The following is an 18,289-nucleotide window of genomic DNA, read 5'->3' on the forward strand; positions in this document are numbered from 1 at the left end:
GCTTTTTGGACTGTCCCATTTGTAGGCATCGTGCTGCTTAAATTGCTTATTAAGAAAGGCAGCTGAAGTGGACAGAAAAATGTTCTCTGCCTTCAAAAGGTAGGCTGGAAGATGTGTGCTACTCTTAGTATCAATTTTTGCATCTCAAACCTTTTAAGCTCCTCAGCTGCAGAAGAGTCAAACAAACCTTTCTTATCCAGGAAAAAGCTTATTTCAGTTAACATCTTCAAGAAAATTAAGACTGTAACCAAGCAAACAGTTTCATCAGTGACCTAGAGACAATACTTGCAAAGTCGTAAGAGCAGTTTATGACCTGTTTAATTAAACTGATACTAGAGAGAGAGATTTAAATAAATTTTAGTCTCAGAACAGTTAGTTTTTTACTATTGTCTTGAACACGCAAAAAGTTAACATACTACTCTGGCTGTTTAATGAATGTTAAAGGGGCAGAAGAGTACATCTTCTTCCCAAAATTGTCAAAAGCATTCTCACCCTTGTCAGGGAATGGTCTAAAATTAGCAATTTGTCTAGCAGAAGCAGTTTAGATAAGGAAATCATTGCAGGGTCTGCTTTATGTTTAGCAAACAAGTATCTGTGAATATGAGGCTCCCTGTATTGGTTCACAGGCAAGTACAAGGCTAACAAGCCCTTTTGAGCCATTTTAAGCCTAGCCAGTTTTCCTTTTTTGTCCTAGAAATAAACCATTCCATTTGTTTATAGATTGGTCTTACCCATGGTCAATAATTATATATTAACTCCAAGGAGAATAAATGGGATCCTACCACAGATAATTCGTGGAGACCCATGCATGGGATAAAGCATATGGTATCCCAGAGGCAGATGGTTGACTGTCAGAGATGCAAGAAAAACACTAAAATAGGATAAACCATTGCTGACTGGGAAATATCCAACTCTAACATCATAACACATTTGCTGAGCAACAGGGATTTCAATTTTGATCCCAATGAAAAACCTTACATTTTAGATAACATTTTAGAAAAAACAAAGGTCTTTTGGTGGGAAATGTGAAGAACATTTTCATCAGAATCATTAGGTTGAAAAGATCCTGAAGCACAGCATTCACACTGCAAATCATACCTACCTCTGACAGAATTCCAGAGTCAGATATTAAGGAAAATGGTAGTTATACACTCACCATATTGCCAGATACTTTCATTCATGTTTATCCGACAAGACTTATGGGTCCTCAAACCCCGCGTCAGAACTCAGTCAACAATACTACTGTCCCAGCCTCAAACCACTTATACAAATAATTTACTTACAATACCCTTGTCTGAGACCTTGGAAGGGGAAATCAACATTTTCCAGGGTCAATAGGGAGTAATCAGGATCACAGTGGCTTTTCGTCTGACAGCATTCTGCAGACATCTGGTAATTAAGGGCCAGGGGGATAAGTAGAAATTAGTTCAGGAGACTATTGCTCGATAATGATGACTCTTGGGGCTCGCTCTCTCTAGAGAAATCATGGCAAAAAAACTTACCAGGATCTATTTGCTTCCCCATCCATCACTAAATGCAGAAAGGTTGGCTCCAGGGGCAAAAACATTTGCCGTGCCACTGCTGGACAGAGACCACTAATGAGACATCAGGATGTATTTACTTGGTCTGTTCACAAGGCAACTGATCCTCCTGGGGATTACATTGCAAATAGAAAGATGCAAAGCAACTGCCCACTGCTACACCCTCGCTACTTCCCAGCATAAGGGACAAGATCTGGTTACCCCTTGCTTGCTGAGGTACCAAACAACCATTAACATTCTCCGTCTTCATAGAAGTCAATCCCAGGACGGGATATTCCTTTAGTTCATGCAAAGGACTGCCAGAATCTCCAAAACACTGATGTGAAGACAGGCCTCTTCCAGACTCCATAAACCTTGAACCATCTTCCATCTGCAATCCAACCCCCACCCCAAGTGGAAGGAATCCCCAATCATTACTGCTGCTGGTGGGTGGAGAATAAAAGTCTCCCAGAATAAACACCAGGAGGATTAGCTACCACTTGCAAGTTTGGTTATGATACATAGGGTTGAAAGAGGCTAAGAAATTGGAGACCACTGAGCTTTTAGAAGCCACTGCAGAATCCTCACATGGAAGAAAGTGAACTGCACGATTAGAACAGATTAAGCTATTGGCCCCAGAACCCAGAGGATTAGGGTACCTATAAGACAACTGGAGTTGAAAAGAGTTTGAACAACATTCCTTAATGTTTGAATTCTGTGCACAGAAGTGACATTATGGATGTAGTTGTGTCCAGGTGACATTTGATGAACCAAACGGTTTGTATTGGTTGAAGTATCTGACAATGGTTTATGGATATGCCCAAGGACAGATAGAGCTGGAGCAAGGTGTCTCTGGCAGTGACTGTTTCCATTGTAGAGGTAACCAAGAGCCAGTTGTTTACAGTGGGAAAGACTCAAAATGCTTGTAGCCACAAGTGAACTGCCACAAATGCCACATACTTAGTGGACACCCAGGGGGCTAGGAGGATACCAAAGGAAAGAGCCGTTAACTGGAAGTAACTGGCTCCCAGGCAGAAGCAAAGGAATCTTCAGGATACTTTGGCTACTATGATGTGAAGACAGGTACCCTGGAGTTAGAGACAGCACATCCAATAATTTGCCTGTACACAAGGCAAAACTGACTGCACAGTGACCATCCTGAAAATACAGTTGTGTACCTACCATAAATGTAGATGTTAAGAGTGTATTCACTGTTGCAGTCATTACTCTTGGGTTATCCTGCTGGCAGGCTACCCGCAGTCGGCCAGAATTCCAAAGTCTAGGTCCGGCGTCGGTTGCTGTCGCCTCTTCCCTGACGTCAGTGCGCCAGGGGTATAACAGATGCAGCTGACGCCATTTTCTTCAATTTTCTTGCCGCAGATGTCAGGTGCCCCCAAAATGGTAGGCTGAAAAAGATGCCAATAAGTATGCATGCACAAAAATAACATTTCCTTCATCTACAAGCAAATACACCACATAGGTTGTATAGGATAGAGAAGTACAGATAAGTCCCAGCCAAGAAAAGGGAGATGGTGGGTGGGTAACCTGGACTGCAACAGTGAATACACTCTAACATCTACATTTATGGAAGGTACACAACTGTACTATGTTCATAGTGTTTTACTGTTGCAATCATTACGCTTGGGTTGAATCCCAAAGCTGAGGATGGGTGGCTGGGCTAAATAGGATTAGGAGAAGCTATGAGGCCCTGCAGAACTGCAGTGGCAAAGCCTGCTCTGGATTTAGAGTAAAGAGGTAAGTGGTAGTGCTTTGTGAAAGTGTGCACTGAACTCCAAGTTGCAGCCTCTAAGATATCTTGGGCTGGTACTCTTCTGAGGAAGGCTGCTGAAGTGGCTGCTGCTCTGGTAGAATGAGGCCTAATGCCGTTAGGCACTGATTTGCCATGTTGAAAATAGCAGAAATGGATGCAATGGCCTATCCATTTAGAAATGGTCTGTTTTGAGATGGCCTTTCCTTGTGATCCTGCAGCAGGACACAAAGTTGCTCAGTCTTTCTGAAAGCTTTAGTTCTGTCCAAGTAGAAGTGTAACTGCCTGTGTATCACCAAATAATGCAGAATTTTCTCACCCTTGTTCTGTGGGTTTGGATAAAAGGTAGGCAAGTGATTGGTCTGGTTGAGGGCCACACTAAACACCACCCAAGGCATAAATGTTGGGTTTGTCCTCAGAGAAACCCTGTCTGGATGAAAAATGATAAAAGGTTCCACAGCCATGAGTGCTTGTAACTCCGAGACTCGTCTTGCAGAGGTTATTGCTAGGAGCAGAGCTGTTTTCCAGGATAAGAATTTTATATCCGTTGTTGAGGCTGGCTCAAAAGGAGGCAGTGTGAGTTTTTCCAAGACATAATTGGAAGTCCCATGCCAGAATTGGTGCTCTCCTTGGAGGCCTGATGTTTTTGGCCCCTCTGAGGTACTGCCTTATTAAAGGATGATAAAAGATAGGTGGTTCCGTATTGTAATGGGCTGAAATGGCAGAGGCATGAATCTTAATTGATGAAAAAGAAAGGCCTTTGTTCAGCATCTCGGTTAGGTATTGTAAAATCTGAGGGATATTTGGTACACACGTGTCAATGCCTTGTTACTGGTTCCAAGCACAGAATCTCTTCCATTTTTCTGCGTAAGATTTTCTGGTACTGGGCCTCCTGGCCTCCAAGATAACATTCATAACAGCTTTTGAAAGAGGAGTGTTCTGAATGGCTACATTATCCGCCATGCTGCCAGATTTAAGGTCCTGAGTTGGCTGTACAGGATCAGATTCTTTTGTTGGGTCAGCAAGTGAGAAGTTGGAGGCAATATCCACTCTGAACCTTGAGACGAGCTCTTTAGGATTGGGTACCAGTGCTGGCGTGGCCAGTCTGGTGCAATCAGTATCATTTTTAGCTTCTGTTGTCTGACCTTTAGGAGTACCCTGGGAAGGAGAGGCAGTGGAGGAAAGGCATATACTGTTAGATTTTTACAGCTGAAGGATAGGGCGTCCACTGTCCATGCTTGCTTGCGATAAATCCTTGTGCAAAATTTCTGCAATTGACAGTTGTGAGGGGAGGCAAATAGATCTATGTCTGGGCATCCCCATTTCCTTGTTATGCTGAAGACTTGTGGATCCAGTTTCCACTTGTGGGGATCCATGAGGTTTCTGCTTAGTTCGTCTGCCAGAGTATTTGTTTTCCCTGGCAGAAATTGTGCTTGCAGGTGAACTTGATAAGTCAATGCTGTGTCCCATAAGGTCACTGCTTTTCTGCAGAGGGAGTAGGAATGTGTACGTCCCTGCTTGTTTATGTACCACATGACCGTAGTATTGTCTATCAGTAGCTGTCCTGGATGAAGTAGATCCTTGAAAGCTGTCAGGGCATTTTGAACAGCTAGCATCTCTTTTTGATTGATGTGAAGATGCATCTGGCTTGCAGGCCATGTGCCCTGAATACATTTTCCTGACATATGCCCCCCACCCCCCCCCCCCCCCCGAGGCATAATCTGATGCATCTGTTGTCAGTGTCTGTCCGGCTGTGGGTAAACTGAATGGCAGACCCTTGTTGTGGTGACAGGCCTCTGCCCACCATCGAAACTCCTGTTGCAGGCAAGGAATGAGTGTAATCACTGTCTCCAGGCTGTGGCAATGCGGAGTCCAAACACTTTTTAGATACCACTGTAGTTCCCTCATATGCAGTCTGGCATATGGAATTAGTAGGATGCCATGAAACCCAAGGCCTGCAGGATTTTCCTTGCAGATAAGTGGGTCTTTGTTTCCAATTTCTTGCAGTAAAAAGTCATTTTTTGTCTGGCGTGAGATAAGCCATCTGAGCAGTTGTATTTAAGCTTGCACCCAGGAATATCATCTCTTGAGAGGGCACTAGTTTTGATTTATTTTCGTTTACTGTGTACCCTAGGCCAAATAGTAATCTTTTTACAAACGCCAGATGCTTTAGAAGAATGTCTTTGTTCTCTGCTTCAAGAAGGCAATTGTCCAAGTAGGGATATATTTGAATTCTTCTTTGTCTGCAAAACGCAATTACTGGTGCCAGGCATTTTGTGAAGACCCTGGGCACAGTAGATAAGCCAAAGGGCAGTGCAGAAAATTGGTAGTGCATTGAGCCAGCTAGGAATCTGAGGCATCTTCTGCAAGATTGTCTGATTGGGACATGCAGGTATGCCTCTTTTAGATCCAAAGTTACGAGCCAAGCCTTCTTGCTCAGCATGGGCAGTAGCTGCTGTAGAGTCAACATCTTGAATTTTGGAACTTCCAGAAATGTATTTAGTATAGACAGGTACAGTATTGGTCTCCAGGTTTTGTCCTTTCTGGGCACTAAGAAAAGTCTGGAGTAAAATCCTTGTCCCTCTTCTTCTTGTGGTACTTGTTGAATGGCCCTCATGTCCAGGAGGGCTGTAATCTGCTTTTGCGCCTCTGCCCATTGATTGTGTGGCAGGTCTGGCATACCTTTTGACCTTGGTAGGGTGTGAAACTGGAATCTGTAGCCTTGGGACACTATGTTAAAGACCCATTTGTCTTGGGTAACCATTTGCCAATTTGATGAAAAAAGTGCTAGCTTTCCCCCTAAGGGGGCTGTCAAAAGAAAAGTACTTGGATCTGGCAGAGGAAAGTCATTGGGAATGTTTCCTGTAAGGTTGTGATTTGTCTTCTCTGCATTTGGAGGTAGGAGAACCCCATTGTTTAGGCCTGTATGAGCCTAGGGGCTGAGATCTGCCTCTGGGACGCCTGTATCTACCTCTTTGTGATCTGACACTGGAAAGGACCAATTTTTAGAAGGCCAGTTCCTGCTAAATCTGGGTGGCTGTACCTGTAAGAAATCCATAACTGTCTGCATGGATTTTGCTTTATCCTCCATTTTTTTCAACACCTCTTCTGCTTTAGTACCAAACAAAGTATCATGCTGTAATGGGGCATCTAATAATTTTGCCTTAACATGATCAGGCAGATTCTGTTCCTTTAACCAAGCATGCCTTCTAATAACACAACCTGTAACAGCAGCCCTGCAAGAGGACTCCAGTGAATCATAAACACATTGCAAAGTATGCTTTCCCACTTGTTCAGCTGCATGCAATAAATCCTGCATTTCCTTGTTCTCTGAACATTCAGTATTTGTCAACAATTTCGGTTTAAGCAGTGACATTAAATATTGCTGATATTTAAGCATATGAAACTAGACAATTTAAAGCCCTTACAGCCGATGTAGCAGAAGTGTAAACTTTTTTCCCCCATCTGTCCAGAGCCCTAGAATCCCTATCAGAGGGGACAGGGTTTCTTTGCAGTGGAAGCTTTGACCCCTTTGGGACCCTGAGATATAGTTTCTGGGTCAGCAGCGGGGTTTTTATATAGGAATTTATGAGAATCCGGGACCCTGTAGTATCTGTCTGGCTTAGCAGGTGCAGGGGGTAAAGAGTCAGGGGACAGGCTGGACTCTGAAAATACATCTACAATGTCTAGAATAGGTAGAATAGCAAAGGGTCTGTGCTGAGGAAGTAGCAAAAAGTCTGAGCCTTTTCTTAGATTCAGAATAATCTTGGCTCTCCCAGTAGAAATGCTCCCTCATGGTATGCCGGGTTTCCCCAAAAGAATAATCCTCAGGAGGAGAGGCTGAAGGAACGGATTCTTCAGCATCAGAGTCCTCATAGGGAAGCATGGAATAACCCTGTTCAGAAGAGGAATCAGAGGAAATAGAAACCTGATCAGAAGAATCATATTCTATCTCTTGCCTAGGCCTCTTATCGGGGGGGGGAACCCCTGATCAAAGTAATTAGGTCTTCGGCCATTTTAAGCATCTGTTTTTTAGGCATGGAAGTCTGAGTAGGAGAATGCTGTACTTGTTTCTTTGTCTTTAGAAGCTGAAGATGGCTTAACATATAGTTGTGTAGGTCTGAAGACACCCTCAGAAGCAGATGCCTGCTCAGCGGCTCCAGACCCATCTGAGGGAATGATTTCAGAGTGTCCAATATCTTGAGTATCCAAAGGCCCAGTCGGCTCCACGTGGAAGTCGGAAGCGGCCTGTGGCTCTGAGGTAGCGGACGGCAGGGGCTGCAAAAGCGACTCACTGAGAACCGGCGACTGGCCTAACGGAGGCCTCATCAGTTATGGACCTCGGATGCCTATCCTTTTCCTTGCGTTTTTTTGTAAATGGCAGTCGGCTGTTCCAACGGCATTATATAATTTAATCTTCAGCCAAAGTCATAATCATCATCTTTCGGCTTTTCCCGTTAGGGGTCACCACAGCGGATCATCCCTTTCCATTTCTTCCTATCCTCTGCATCTTGCTCCGTCACACCAACCGCTTGCATGTCCTCTCTTGCCACGTCCATAAACCTTATCTTAGGCCTTCCTCTTTTCCTCTAACCTGGCAGCTCCAACTTAGCATCTTTTTCCCAATATACCCATCATCCCTCCTCAGCACATGTCCAAACCAACGCAATCTCGTCTCTCTTGCTTTGTCGCCAAACTGTCCAACATGACCTGAACCCTCTAATATACTGATTCCTAATCCTATCCATCCTAATCACACCGAGTGCAAATCTTAACATCTAACTCTGCCACATCCAGCTCTTGACTGTTGCCTTGTTGTCAATGCCACTGTCTCCAACCCATATAACATAGCTGGTCTCACTACACTCTTGCAGAACTTCCCTTTCACTCCTACTGGTACCAGTCTGTCACAAATCACTCCTGACACTCTTCTCCACCCATTCCACCCTGCCTGTACTCTCTTCTTCACCTCTCTTACACATTCACCATTACTCTGAACTGCTGATCCCAAGTACTTAAACTCGTCCACCTTTACCAACTCTACTCCCTACATCCTCACCATTCCTCTACCCTCCCTCTCATTTACACACATATATTCTGTCTTAGCCCTGCTGACCTTCATTCATCTGCTCTCTAGAGCATATCTCCACCTCTCCATAGTATCCTCAACCGGATTCCTACTCTCACTACAGATCACAATGTCATCTGCAAACATCATAGTCCACGGGGCCTCCTGTCTGATCTCATCTATCAACCTGTCCATCACCACTGCAAATAAGAAAGGACTCAGAGCTGATCCTTGATGTAATCCCACCTCCACCTTAAACGGATCTGTCACTCCCACTGCAGTCCTCACCACTGTCACACCACCCTCGTACATATCCTGTACCACTCTTACATACTTCTCTGCCACTCCCGACTTCCTCATACAATACCACAACTCTTCTCTAGGCACCCTGTCACATGCTTTCTCCAAGTCTACAAAGACACAATGCAACTTCTTCTGACCTTCTCTGTATTTCTCCAATAACACTCTCAGAGAAAACATTGCATCTGTAGTCTTTCCTGGCACGAAACCATCCTGCTGATCACTAATCATCACCTCCCTTCTTAACCTAGCTTCTACTACTCTTTCCCATAACTTCAAGCTGTGACTGATCAATTGCATCCCTCTGTAGTTACTGCAGCTCTGCACATCACCCTTATTCTTAAAGATAGGTACCAAAACACTTTCTCCACTCCTCAGGCATCCTCTGACTTTCCAAAATTTCATTAAACAATCTAGTTAAAAATTCCACTGCCATTTCTCCTAAGCACCTACATGTTTCCATTGTTATGTCATCTGGGCCAACAGCCTTTCCATTCTTCATCCTCTTCATAGCAGTCCTTACTTCCCTCCTTGCTAATCTGTTTCACTTCCTGATTCACTATCCCCACATCATCCAACCTTCTCTCTCTCTCATTATCTTCATTCATCAGCCTCTCAAAATACTCTTTCCATCTACTCAACACACACTCCTCTCTTGTGAGTACCTTTCCCTCACTATCCTTTATCACCCTTACTTGCTGCACATCTTTCCCAGCTCTGTCCCTCTGTCTAGCCAAGGTCAGGTCCTTTTCTCCCTCTTTAGTGTCCAATCTCTCATACAACTCTCCATACGCCTTATCCTTAGCTTTTGCCACCTCTCTCTTTGCCATGCGCCTCATCTCCTCATACTCATGTCTACTTTCTTCATCTTTGACAATCCCACTTCTTCGCCAGCCTCTTCCTCTGTATACTCTCCTGTACTTCCTCATTCCACCACCAGGTCTCCTTGTCCTCCTTCCTCTGTCCAGATGTCACACCAAGCACCTTTCTAGCAGTCTCCCTTGCTAGTTCTGCTGTAGTTACCCAGCTATTCAGTAACTCTCCACTGCCTCCCAGTGCCTGTCTTAATTCTTCCCTAAACTCCACTTCACAATCACCCTTTTTTAACTTCCACCAATTAATCCTTGGCACTGCTTTCACACTTCTCCTCTTCTTGATCACCAACGTCATCCTACAGACCACCATTCTATGCTGCTTAACTACACTTTCCCCTGCCACCACTTTACAGTCTCCAATCTCCTTCAGACTGGCCCTCCTACACAGGATATAATCCATCTGTCTGCATCTTCCTCCACTCTTGTACATCACCCTATGCTCCTCCCTCTTCTTAAAATACATATTCACCACAGCCATGTCCATCCTTTTCGCAAAATCCACAATCTGACCTTCTGCATTCCTCTCCTTAACACCATATCTACCCATCACTTCCTCATCCCCTCTATTCACTTCACCAACATGCCCAATAAAGCCCGCTCCAATCACTAGTCTCTCACCCTTGGGTTCACTCACCACAACTTCATCCAACTCACTACAAAATTTCTCTTTCTCATCCATCGCACACCCAACTTGTGGAGCATATGCACTAACATTCATCATTACACCATCAATTTCGAGCTTCATAAACATCACTCTGTCAGACGCTCTTCACGTCTAACACACTCTTGGCATATTGTTCCTTTAGTACAACACCCCTACCCCATTTCTCCTGCCATCCACACCGTGATAGAACAATTTGAACCAGTTTCCTAAACACCTGGCCTTACTTCCGTTCCATCTGGTCTCTTGCACACAATAATATCAACCTTCCTTCTCTCCATATCAGCTAGCTCTCTTCCTATACCATACTGCCAACATTCAAAGTTCCTACCCTCACTGCTACACTCCTAACCTTCCTCCTCTCTTCCTGCCTTCGGGCATGCCTTTTCCCTCCTCTTCTCCTTCAGCCAACAGTAGCCCAATTTCCGCCAGCACCCAGTTGGCCAACAGTACTGGTGGCGGTAGTTAACCCGGGCCTCGACCGATCCGGTATGGAAATATGAAATTTTTGCGCCACAAGTGTTGTGGCAGAATTTTTATGCCGGATGCCCTTCCTGATGCAACCCTCCCCATTTATCCAGGCTTGGGACCGGCACAAAGAAATGCACTGGCTTGTGCATCCCCAGTGGCTGGGTTCGGCCAAAGTAATGAAATGCAAAATCGAACCGACGCTTAATAGTGCATTGGTTAAATCTAGCACAAAAAACTGACAGCTAGCAACGTTGTGATCAGGGCCTAGGCAAGGAATACATTAAGAGTGAAAATCCTTATGAGGTATTTGCTTCCCACAAGAAATACAATTGTTAACTTTTTCTGACATCGGTCATGAGCAAGAAAAACGTTTCCCCAATGGGGGTACTTAGCTTTAATGAAGACTTCGGTTCTGAAATTCGGATATGAAAATCTCAGGACTTGCGAACAGATTTTGCTTAGAGCACCGCACGGCAAGAAAGACGGAAGAAAATGGCGTTGGCTGCATCTTTTATACCCCTGGCGCACTGACGTCAAGGAAGAGGCGACAGAAACAGACGCCAGACCTAGACTTTGGAATTCTGGCCGACTGCGGGTAGCCTGCCAGCAGGATAACCCAAAAGTAATGACTGCAACAGTGAAACACGATGAACATCTGTGTCTTGTTTAAGTAACTGTTCAGATCACAGAGGTCCAGAACATAACGGAAGTCCTTGTTATTCAGTGAAACCAAAAGACCCTGCGCAATTGGTGGGATCTCTTGGATGTTTTTTTTTTTTTTTAATCTGAGAGAGAACTCTGAGCTAGCTTTAGCTGGTAGGATGAAGACCTAGAGCTAGCACTGTCTAATTTAGGGGGTGGCTGTGAAAAGGGAACTATATAACGTCAATATATTATCCTTTTTAAGCAATTTGTCCTGTGTGACAGCCATTCACACAGGCAAGAAGGATAAACTACCCCCGACTGCCTCCAGAGGAAAGTAGTCAGGAAGCCCTTCAGGGACGGTGGAGCGCACTGTCGTAGAAAAGCACACACACTGGTTCTGTGAAGCCTTCCCAGCCTGTGGGCCTCTGCCTTGGTTGTCCCTGTCAGGAGTGGAATCATACAGTGCAATGAAAAAGTATTTGCCCCCTTCCCGATTTCTTATTTTTTTGCATATTTGTCACACTTAAATGTTTCAGATCAAACAAATTTAAATACTGGAGCATTTCATCCCCGGACCTCCACTGAAAATTGGCTCGTTCTAAGTCCGACTTTCCCGGTTAACAAATGTAAAATAAAAATAAAATAAATAAATAAATATTGGACAAAGACAACCCAAGTAAATGCAAAATGCAGTTAACTGATAATTTTATTTAAGGGAAAAAAACTATCCAAACCTAAACAGTCCTATGTGAAAAAGTAATTGCACCCCTTGTTAAATCATGAAGTAACTGGTTAATCACATTTTTGGGAAAGCGGAGTTTAATTTCACTAGCCACATCCAGGCCTGGATTACTGCCAGACCTGTTGAATCAAGAGATCACTTAAATAGAACCTGTCAGACAAAGTGAAGTAGGCCAAACGATGCCAAAAAGAAAGATATGCCACGATCTAAAGAAATTCCGGAACAGATAAGAAACAAAGTAATTGACATCCATCAGTCTGGAAAAGGTCACAAAGCCATTTCTAAAGCTTTGGGACTCCAGTGAACCACGGTGAGAGCCATTATCCACAAATGGAGAAAACATGGAACCAGTGGTGAACCTTCCCAGGAGTGGCCGGCCTACAAAATTTACCCCAAAAGCGCAGTGACGACTCATCCAAGAGATTACAAAAGAAAGTACAGTTCTGTACCTACCATAAATGTAGATGTTCGAGTGCTAATACAGCTGCAGTAATCACATACGGGTTTCTCTGCCGGCCGAATTCCAAAGTCTTGGTCCGGCGTCGGTTGTTGTCACCTTCTTCCCTGACGTCAGTGCGACAGGGGTATATAAGTAACAGCCGACGCCATGTTCTCCAGTCTTTCTTGCCCCAGATGTCAGGTGCCCCCAAAGGAAGGCAATAGATAAATATATGTGTGTATATATATATATATATATATATATATATATATATATATATATATATATATGATATATACATATATATATATATATATATATATATATATATGATATATACAAGCAATGCAATGTTATCAAAAAAGAGTAGTTGCAAGCAAATACACCACATGAGGATAACCCAAAATAAGTTGTATGAGGAGGTGTTAGCCACTAGTCCTGTACAAGAGGGGAAGGAGGGAGGGAAACCTGTACTGCAGCTGTATTAGCACTCTAACATCTACATTTATAGTAGGTACAAAAGTGTACTATGTTCATCGTGCATACAGCTGCAGTAATCGCATATGGGTAGAATCCCAAAGCTACGCACAGGGTGGTACGCACTAGGTAGAAAGTACAGTTTTGTACCTACCATAAATGTAGATGTCCGATAGATATGCAACTGCAGTCCTGACATATGGGTTGTCCTGCCTCAGGCAGCCCAAAGTCTGGGTCCGGCGTCGGCTGATGTCGCCTCTTCCCCGACGTCAGAGCAGCTGGGGTATAAAAGCATCAGCCGACACCATCTTCTTCAGTGTTTCTTGCCCCAGGTGCCCTCCAAGGAAGGCTAAATTTAGAGAATGGATAAAAATTCCAGACATGTACAACAGTAATAAACAGATACACCATAACAGATATCCCCAGTTAATTTGAAAAAGGGGGAGTGGACCCAAAAAAGAGAATTACAGAGGGGTAGGAGGGAGGGAAAACCTGACTGCAGTTGCATATCTATCGGACATCTACATTTATGGTAGGTACAAAACTGTACTATGTCCTTCAAGAATGCAACTGCAGTCCTGACATATGGGTTGAATACCATAGACAAGCTGGGGGTGGTAGGATCTAAGATAAGGATGGTGTAGCTAAAATGCCCTGCAGGACTGCAGAAGCAAAGCCTGCTCAAGATCTGGAATATAAAGGCAGGCTGTAATGTTTGGAAAATGTATGCACGGAGCTCCATGTAGTAGCAGCTTCTAGAATGTCCTTTGTAGCCACCCCTCTTAGAAAGGCTGTGGAGGTGGCTGTAGCTCTGGTGGAGTGTGGCCTGATATTGGTTGGCACACCTTTTCCATGGAAAGAGTAGCAGAATCTGATGCAGTTTCCAATCCATTTTGAAATTGTTTGGAAATTGCCTTTCCTTGTACTCCAGCAGCGTAAGCTACAAATAGTTGGTCAAACTTTGTTGGCCTTTGTTCTGTCCAAGTAGTAGCGCAATTGCCTGTGTATGTCCAAAGTGTGCAGAAGCTTTTTTCCTTTATTTTGAGGATTGGGAAAGAAAGTAGGCAGGTGAATTGCTTGATTTAGAGAAACCCTGGATATCACTTTCGGCATGAATGAAGGATTGGTTCTTAAAGAGACTCTGTCCTGATGGAAAATGAGAAATGGAGGTACTGCCATGAGGGCCTGCATCTCCGAGACTCTTCTTGCTGAAGTAATTGCCAACAGGAAAACTGTTTTCCAGGAGAGAAATTGCAATTCTGAAGATGCTGCTGGCTCAAAAGGAGGAAGAGTTGATTTTTTTTCAAGACGAAGTTGAGGTCCCATGCAGGCACTGGTGGTTTTCCTGGAGGTTTGATATTCTTTATCTTAGAAACTGTCTTAGCAAAGGATGTGAAAACACAGGTGGATCACAGTTGTATTTTGCTGAAATTGCTGAAGCGTGTATTTTTATGGAAGAATATGAAAGGCCATTGTGAAGCATTTCTGCCAAGTATTCTAGTATCTGTGGAATGCTCATTACTGATGCATCCTGACCCTTGTTGGCATTCCAGATGTTGAATCTCTTCCATTTGGCTGAATAAGTTTTTCTGGTGGAAGGCCTGCGTGCTTCCAGTAAGATTGAACTTTTTTGGAGAGAGAGAGATATGGGGAGAAGTCATGGAACCCTCCAAGCCGTCAGTTGCAATGTTTGCAGGTTGGAATGAACAGTCCTGTAATTGTGCTGAGTTATAAGCAGAGGCCATGGAGGCAGGAGCCACAGCTTGGTGCGAGTTATGCTCCTTAGTAATGGATACCAGTGCTGTCTTGGCCAGTCTGGAGCTATCAAAATGCCTTTTGGTTGTTCTGCTTTGATCTTCAGTAACACCTTGGTCATTAATGGTAGAGGTGGAAATGCATAAATTGTTAGAGAATTCCAGCTGAAGGAGAGAGCATCCATTCTCCAGGCTTGAGGATGGTGTGTCCTTGAGCAGAACTTCTTCAGATGATGATTGAGGTGTGAGGCAAAGAGATCTATGTCTGGCCTTCCCCATGCATGAGTTATTTGTGAAAAAATGTCTGGATGCAACATCCATTCGTGCGGGTCCATAATGTTTCTGCTTAGACTGTCCGCCAGAACATTGTCCTTGCCTGGGACAAACTGGGATTGCAACTATATGTTCAGTTTCAGGGACTTTTCCCAAAGAGTCATTGTTAGTCTGCAGAGGGGGGTAAGAATGGGTGCCTCCCTGTTTGTTTATGTACCACATAACAGCGGTGTTGTCTGTCTTTATTGGCAGATGACCTTGAAGAAATTTTCCGAAGGCCTCGATTGCATGAATCACTGCCAACATCTCTTTTTGATTGATGTGCAGATGCAATTCTCGGGGTGCCCATTGCCCTTGAATGCATCTGCCCTCCATGTGCGCCCCCCCATCCATGATCTGAGGCGTCTGTTATAATGGTTTGGCTTGCTTGAGGTTTGTTGAAAGACATGCCTTTGTTTAGCTGGCTTGCTTGTGCCCACCACAAAAATTCCTTTTGTAGACATGGAATGAGTGGAATAATTGCTTCTAAGTTGTGGCTGTGTTGAGACCATAAACTTTTTAGGTACCATTGTAGTTTTCTCATGTGTAGTCTTGCCAGTGGAATCAGAAGAATACAAGATGCCATGAAACCCAGGGCCTGCAGGATTTTCCTTGCAGTCATCTGGGTGTGCTTTGCTAGGCTTTTGAAGTAATCTGGTAATTGTTCTTGTTTTTCTTCTGTGAGGAAAGCCATTTGTGAGTTTGTTTCCAGTTTGGCTCCTAGAAAAATTTGTTGGGATGGCAGTAGTCTTGATTTTTGAATGTTGACTGTGTATCCCAAAGCCTGTAGTAAGTGAATGACATAGTCCAAGTTTCTTATCAAGGCTTGCTTGCTGTCAGCTTGTATAAGGCAGTCGTCCAGGTAAGGGTATATTTGTATCCCCGGAAGTCTGTAATGTGCAATTACTGATGCCAGGCATTTCGTGAATACTCTGGGCGCAGTAGATAAGCCAAAAGGCAATGCTGAGAATTGATAATGCTCTGACCCTGCAAGAAATCTGAGGTATCTTCTGCAGCTGTGTCTGACTGGGACATGCAGGTATGCCTCGAGGTCCAAAGTAACCAGCCAAGACCCCTTGCCCAGCATGGGAAGAAGTTACTGTAACGTCAGCATTTTGAATTTTGGCACAATGAGAAAAGTGTTTAGAGCGGACAAGTCCACTATAGGTCTCCATTGCTTTTCTTTTCTTGGAACAAGGAACAGTCTTGAGTAGAATCCCTGGCCTTGTTCCTGAAGAGGAACCTTTTCTATTGCTTTGATTTGTAGCAGCTTTGAAACTTGTATGAGTGCCTCTGCCCTTTGATTTTGTGGCAGGTTTGGCATGCCTTGTCTTGTTGGTATGGTATGGAAGTGGAACCTGTAACCTTTGTCTATTATGTCCAAAATCCATTTGTCCTTTGTAAAAACGTGCCAATTTTTTGAGAATAAAGATAATTTTCCGCCTAAAGGTGCTTCTCTTTGAGCCTTGGTCAACGGTGTCAAAGTCAAGTCATTGTGATTGTGATTGTCCCTGTGGAGCAGTAGAAGTCCCTGCGCCACTTCTCTGATTAGTTGGTTGCCATTGGCGGCCCCTGTAGGAGCATCGGTATTGTCCTCTACCTAGAGCACGCCTGTTTTTTCCCCTTTGGAAGTTGTCAGTGTCTGGAAAGGATCAATTCTTCGAAGGCCAATTCCTACTGAACCTTGGTGGCTGAACCTGGAGGAAATCTTTGACTGTTTGTACCGATTTAGCCTTTTCCTCAATTGATTTCAACACACCCTGTGCATTAGCACCAAATAGCTTGTCTTTTTCCAGAGGTGCATCTAGAAGCTTTACTTTAACATGATCTGGCAATGTCTGTTCTTTCAACCAAGCATGTCTACGTATGACGGCCCTTGTCATAGCTGCCCTACATGAAGCTTCCAATGCATCATAACCACACTGAAGAAAATGATTGCTAACCTGCTGAGTATTATGAACCAAATCCTGCAAGGCCTTTCTATCTAAAGGCTCAGGAGAGGCTAACTTTCTGCAAATCATCCATCAAGAAATCCTGATACTGAAACATATGAAAAAGACAGTTAAGTGCCCTCATGGCAAGGGTGGATGAGGTATAAACTTTTTTACCCCACCTCTCCAGGGACCTAGATTCCCTGTCTGCGGGCAAAGGATTTTTGGCCGTGGAAGTGGCCACTCCTTTGGGCCCCTGAGAAATAGTTTCTAGATCAACAGAGTGGGCCTTAAAGAGATGTTTATGAGTTTCAGGAACCCTGTAATATCTGTCTGGCTTGACAGGAGCAGGAGGGAGAGAATCAGGAGAAGTACTGGAGTCTGAGAACACATCATCCAATACATCTAACACTGGGGGAATAGATGAAGGCCTGTGCTGGGGTAACTTTAGTAAAGTCCGAAGCCTTTTCCTGGAGTCGGAGAAATCCTGGCCCTGCCACTGGAAATGCTCTCTCATGGAGTGGAGAATTTCCCTGAAAGAAATATCCTCAGGAAGAGAGGCAGAGGGAATGGATTCATCAGCATCAGAATCCTCGTAGGCCGGGAAGGATTCTTCCTGGGAATCTGAATGGCCTGACTCATCAGAGGCTTCATCTGAGGAAAGGGTATCTGCCTGTTCAACCCTAGGCCTTTTGTCTGAAGGCGGCTGAGAACCTCTGTCTGGATGAGCCTGAGAGCCCCTGATTAAAGAAATTAGATCTGCAGCTAATATCATGATCTGTTTATCAGAAGTGGGACCCTGTGAAAAAGATTTGGGAGGGTGAGACTTGCCTGGCTGGCAGCCTTGGCACGTGTGTAGGCCTTGATGGACATAGACACAGGAGGCCTAGCTGCCCCACGTACTGGAGTAACTTTGTCCACCGGTATGGTGTCAGGCAAATCTTGGGCTTCGGTTTCAGGAGGAAAATCAACAACCGGCAGCGGGGTAGCCTCCGGGACCGAAGTGTGCGGTAAAGCGGTGTCGTCGGCCTGGAGCGGTTGAATTACTGCCTCCGAAGAGACCGATGCACTCGCGGTAGGCTTTAGCGTGGTGTCGGTGGAAGTCGCGGGCCGAGAATGTTGGTCCCAGTCCTTCCGTTTTTTGGAAATATGTGCTGTCGGTAGTTCCGACGGCATGATATAGGAGTAATTTTCCCCAAAAAAGTCTTCAGCAAATTCTGCCCGGCGCCTAAGTGTGCGCTTATTGAAGCGAGCACAGGCAGCACAGGCCGAGACATCGTGGTCTGGGCCGAGGCAGCGAAGGCAGTAAGAATGGAAGTCCTTATG

At 44.5% G+C, this 18,289-nt stretch overlaps 1 protein-coding gene across 1 annotated transcript in view; it reads right to left on the bottom strand.

The window, feature by feature from the left end:
* The window catches only part of LOC122792326 (cell cycle control protein 50B-like), a gene marked incomplete in the record, with an annotated part of 1,604,308 nt that overhangs the window by 982,002 nt on the left and 604,017 nt on the right, over positions 1 to 18,289 (bottom strand).

The sequence above is a fragment of the Protopterus annectens genome, chromosome 1.part2 (genome assembly GCF_019279795.1).
Source record: "Protopterus annectens isolate FY-2018-M chromosome 1.part2, PAN1.0, whole genome shotgun sequence".
NCBI classification, from domain to species: Eukaryota; Metazoa; Chordata; order Ceratodontiformes; family Protopteridae; genus Protopterus; species Protopterus annectens.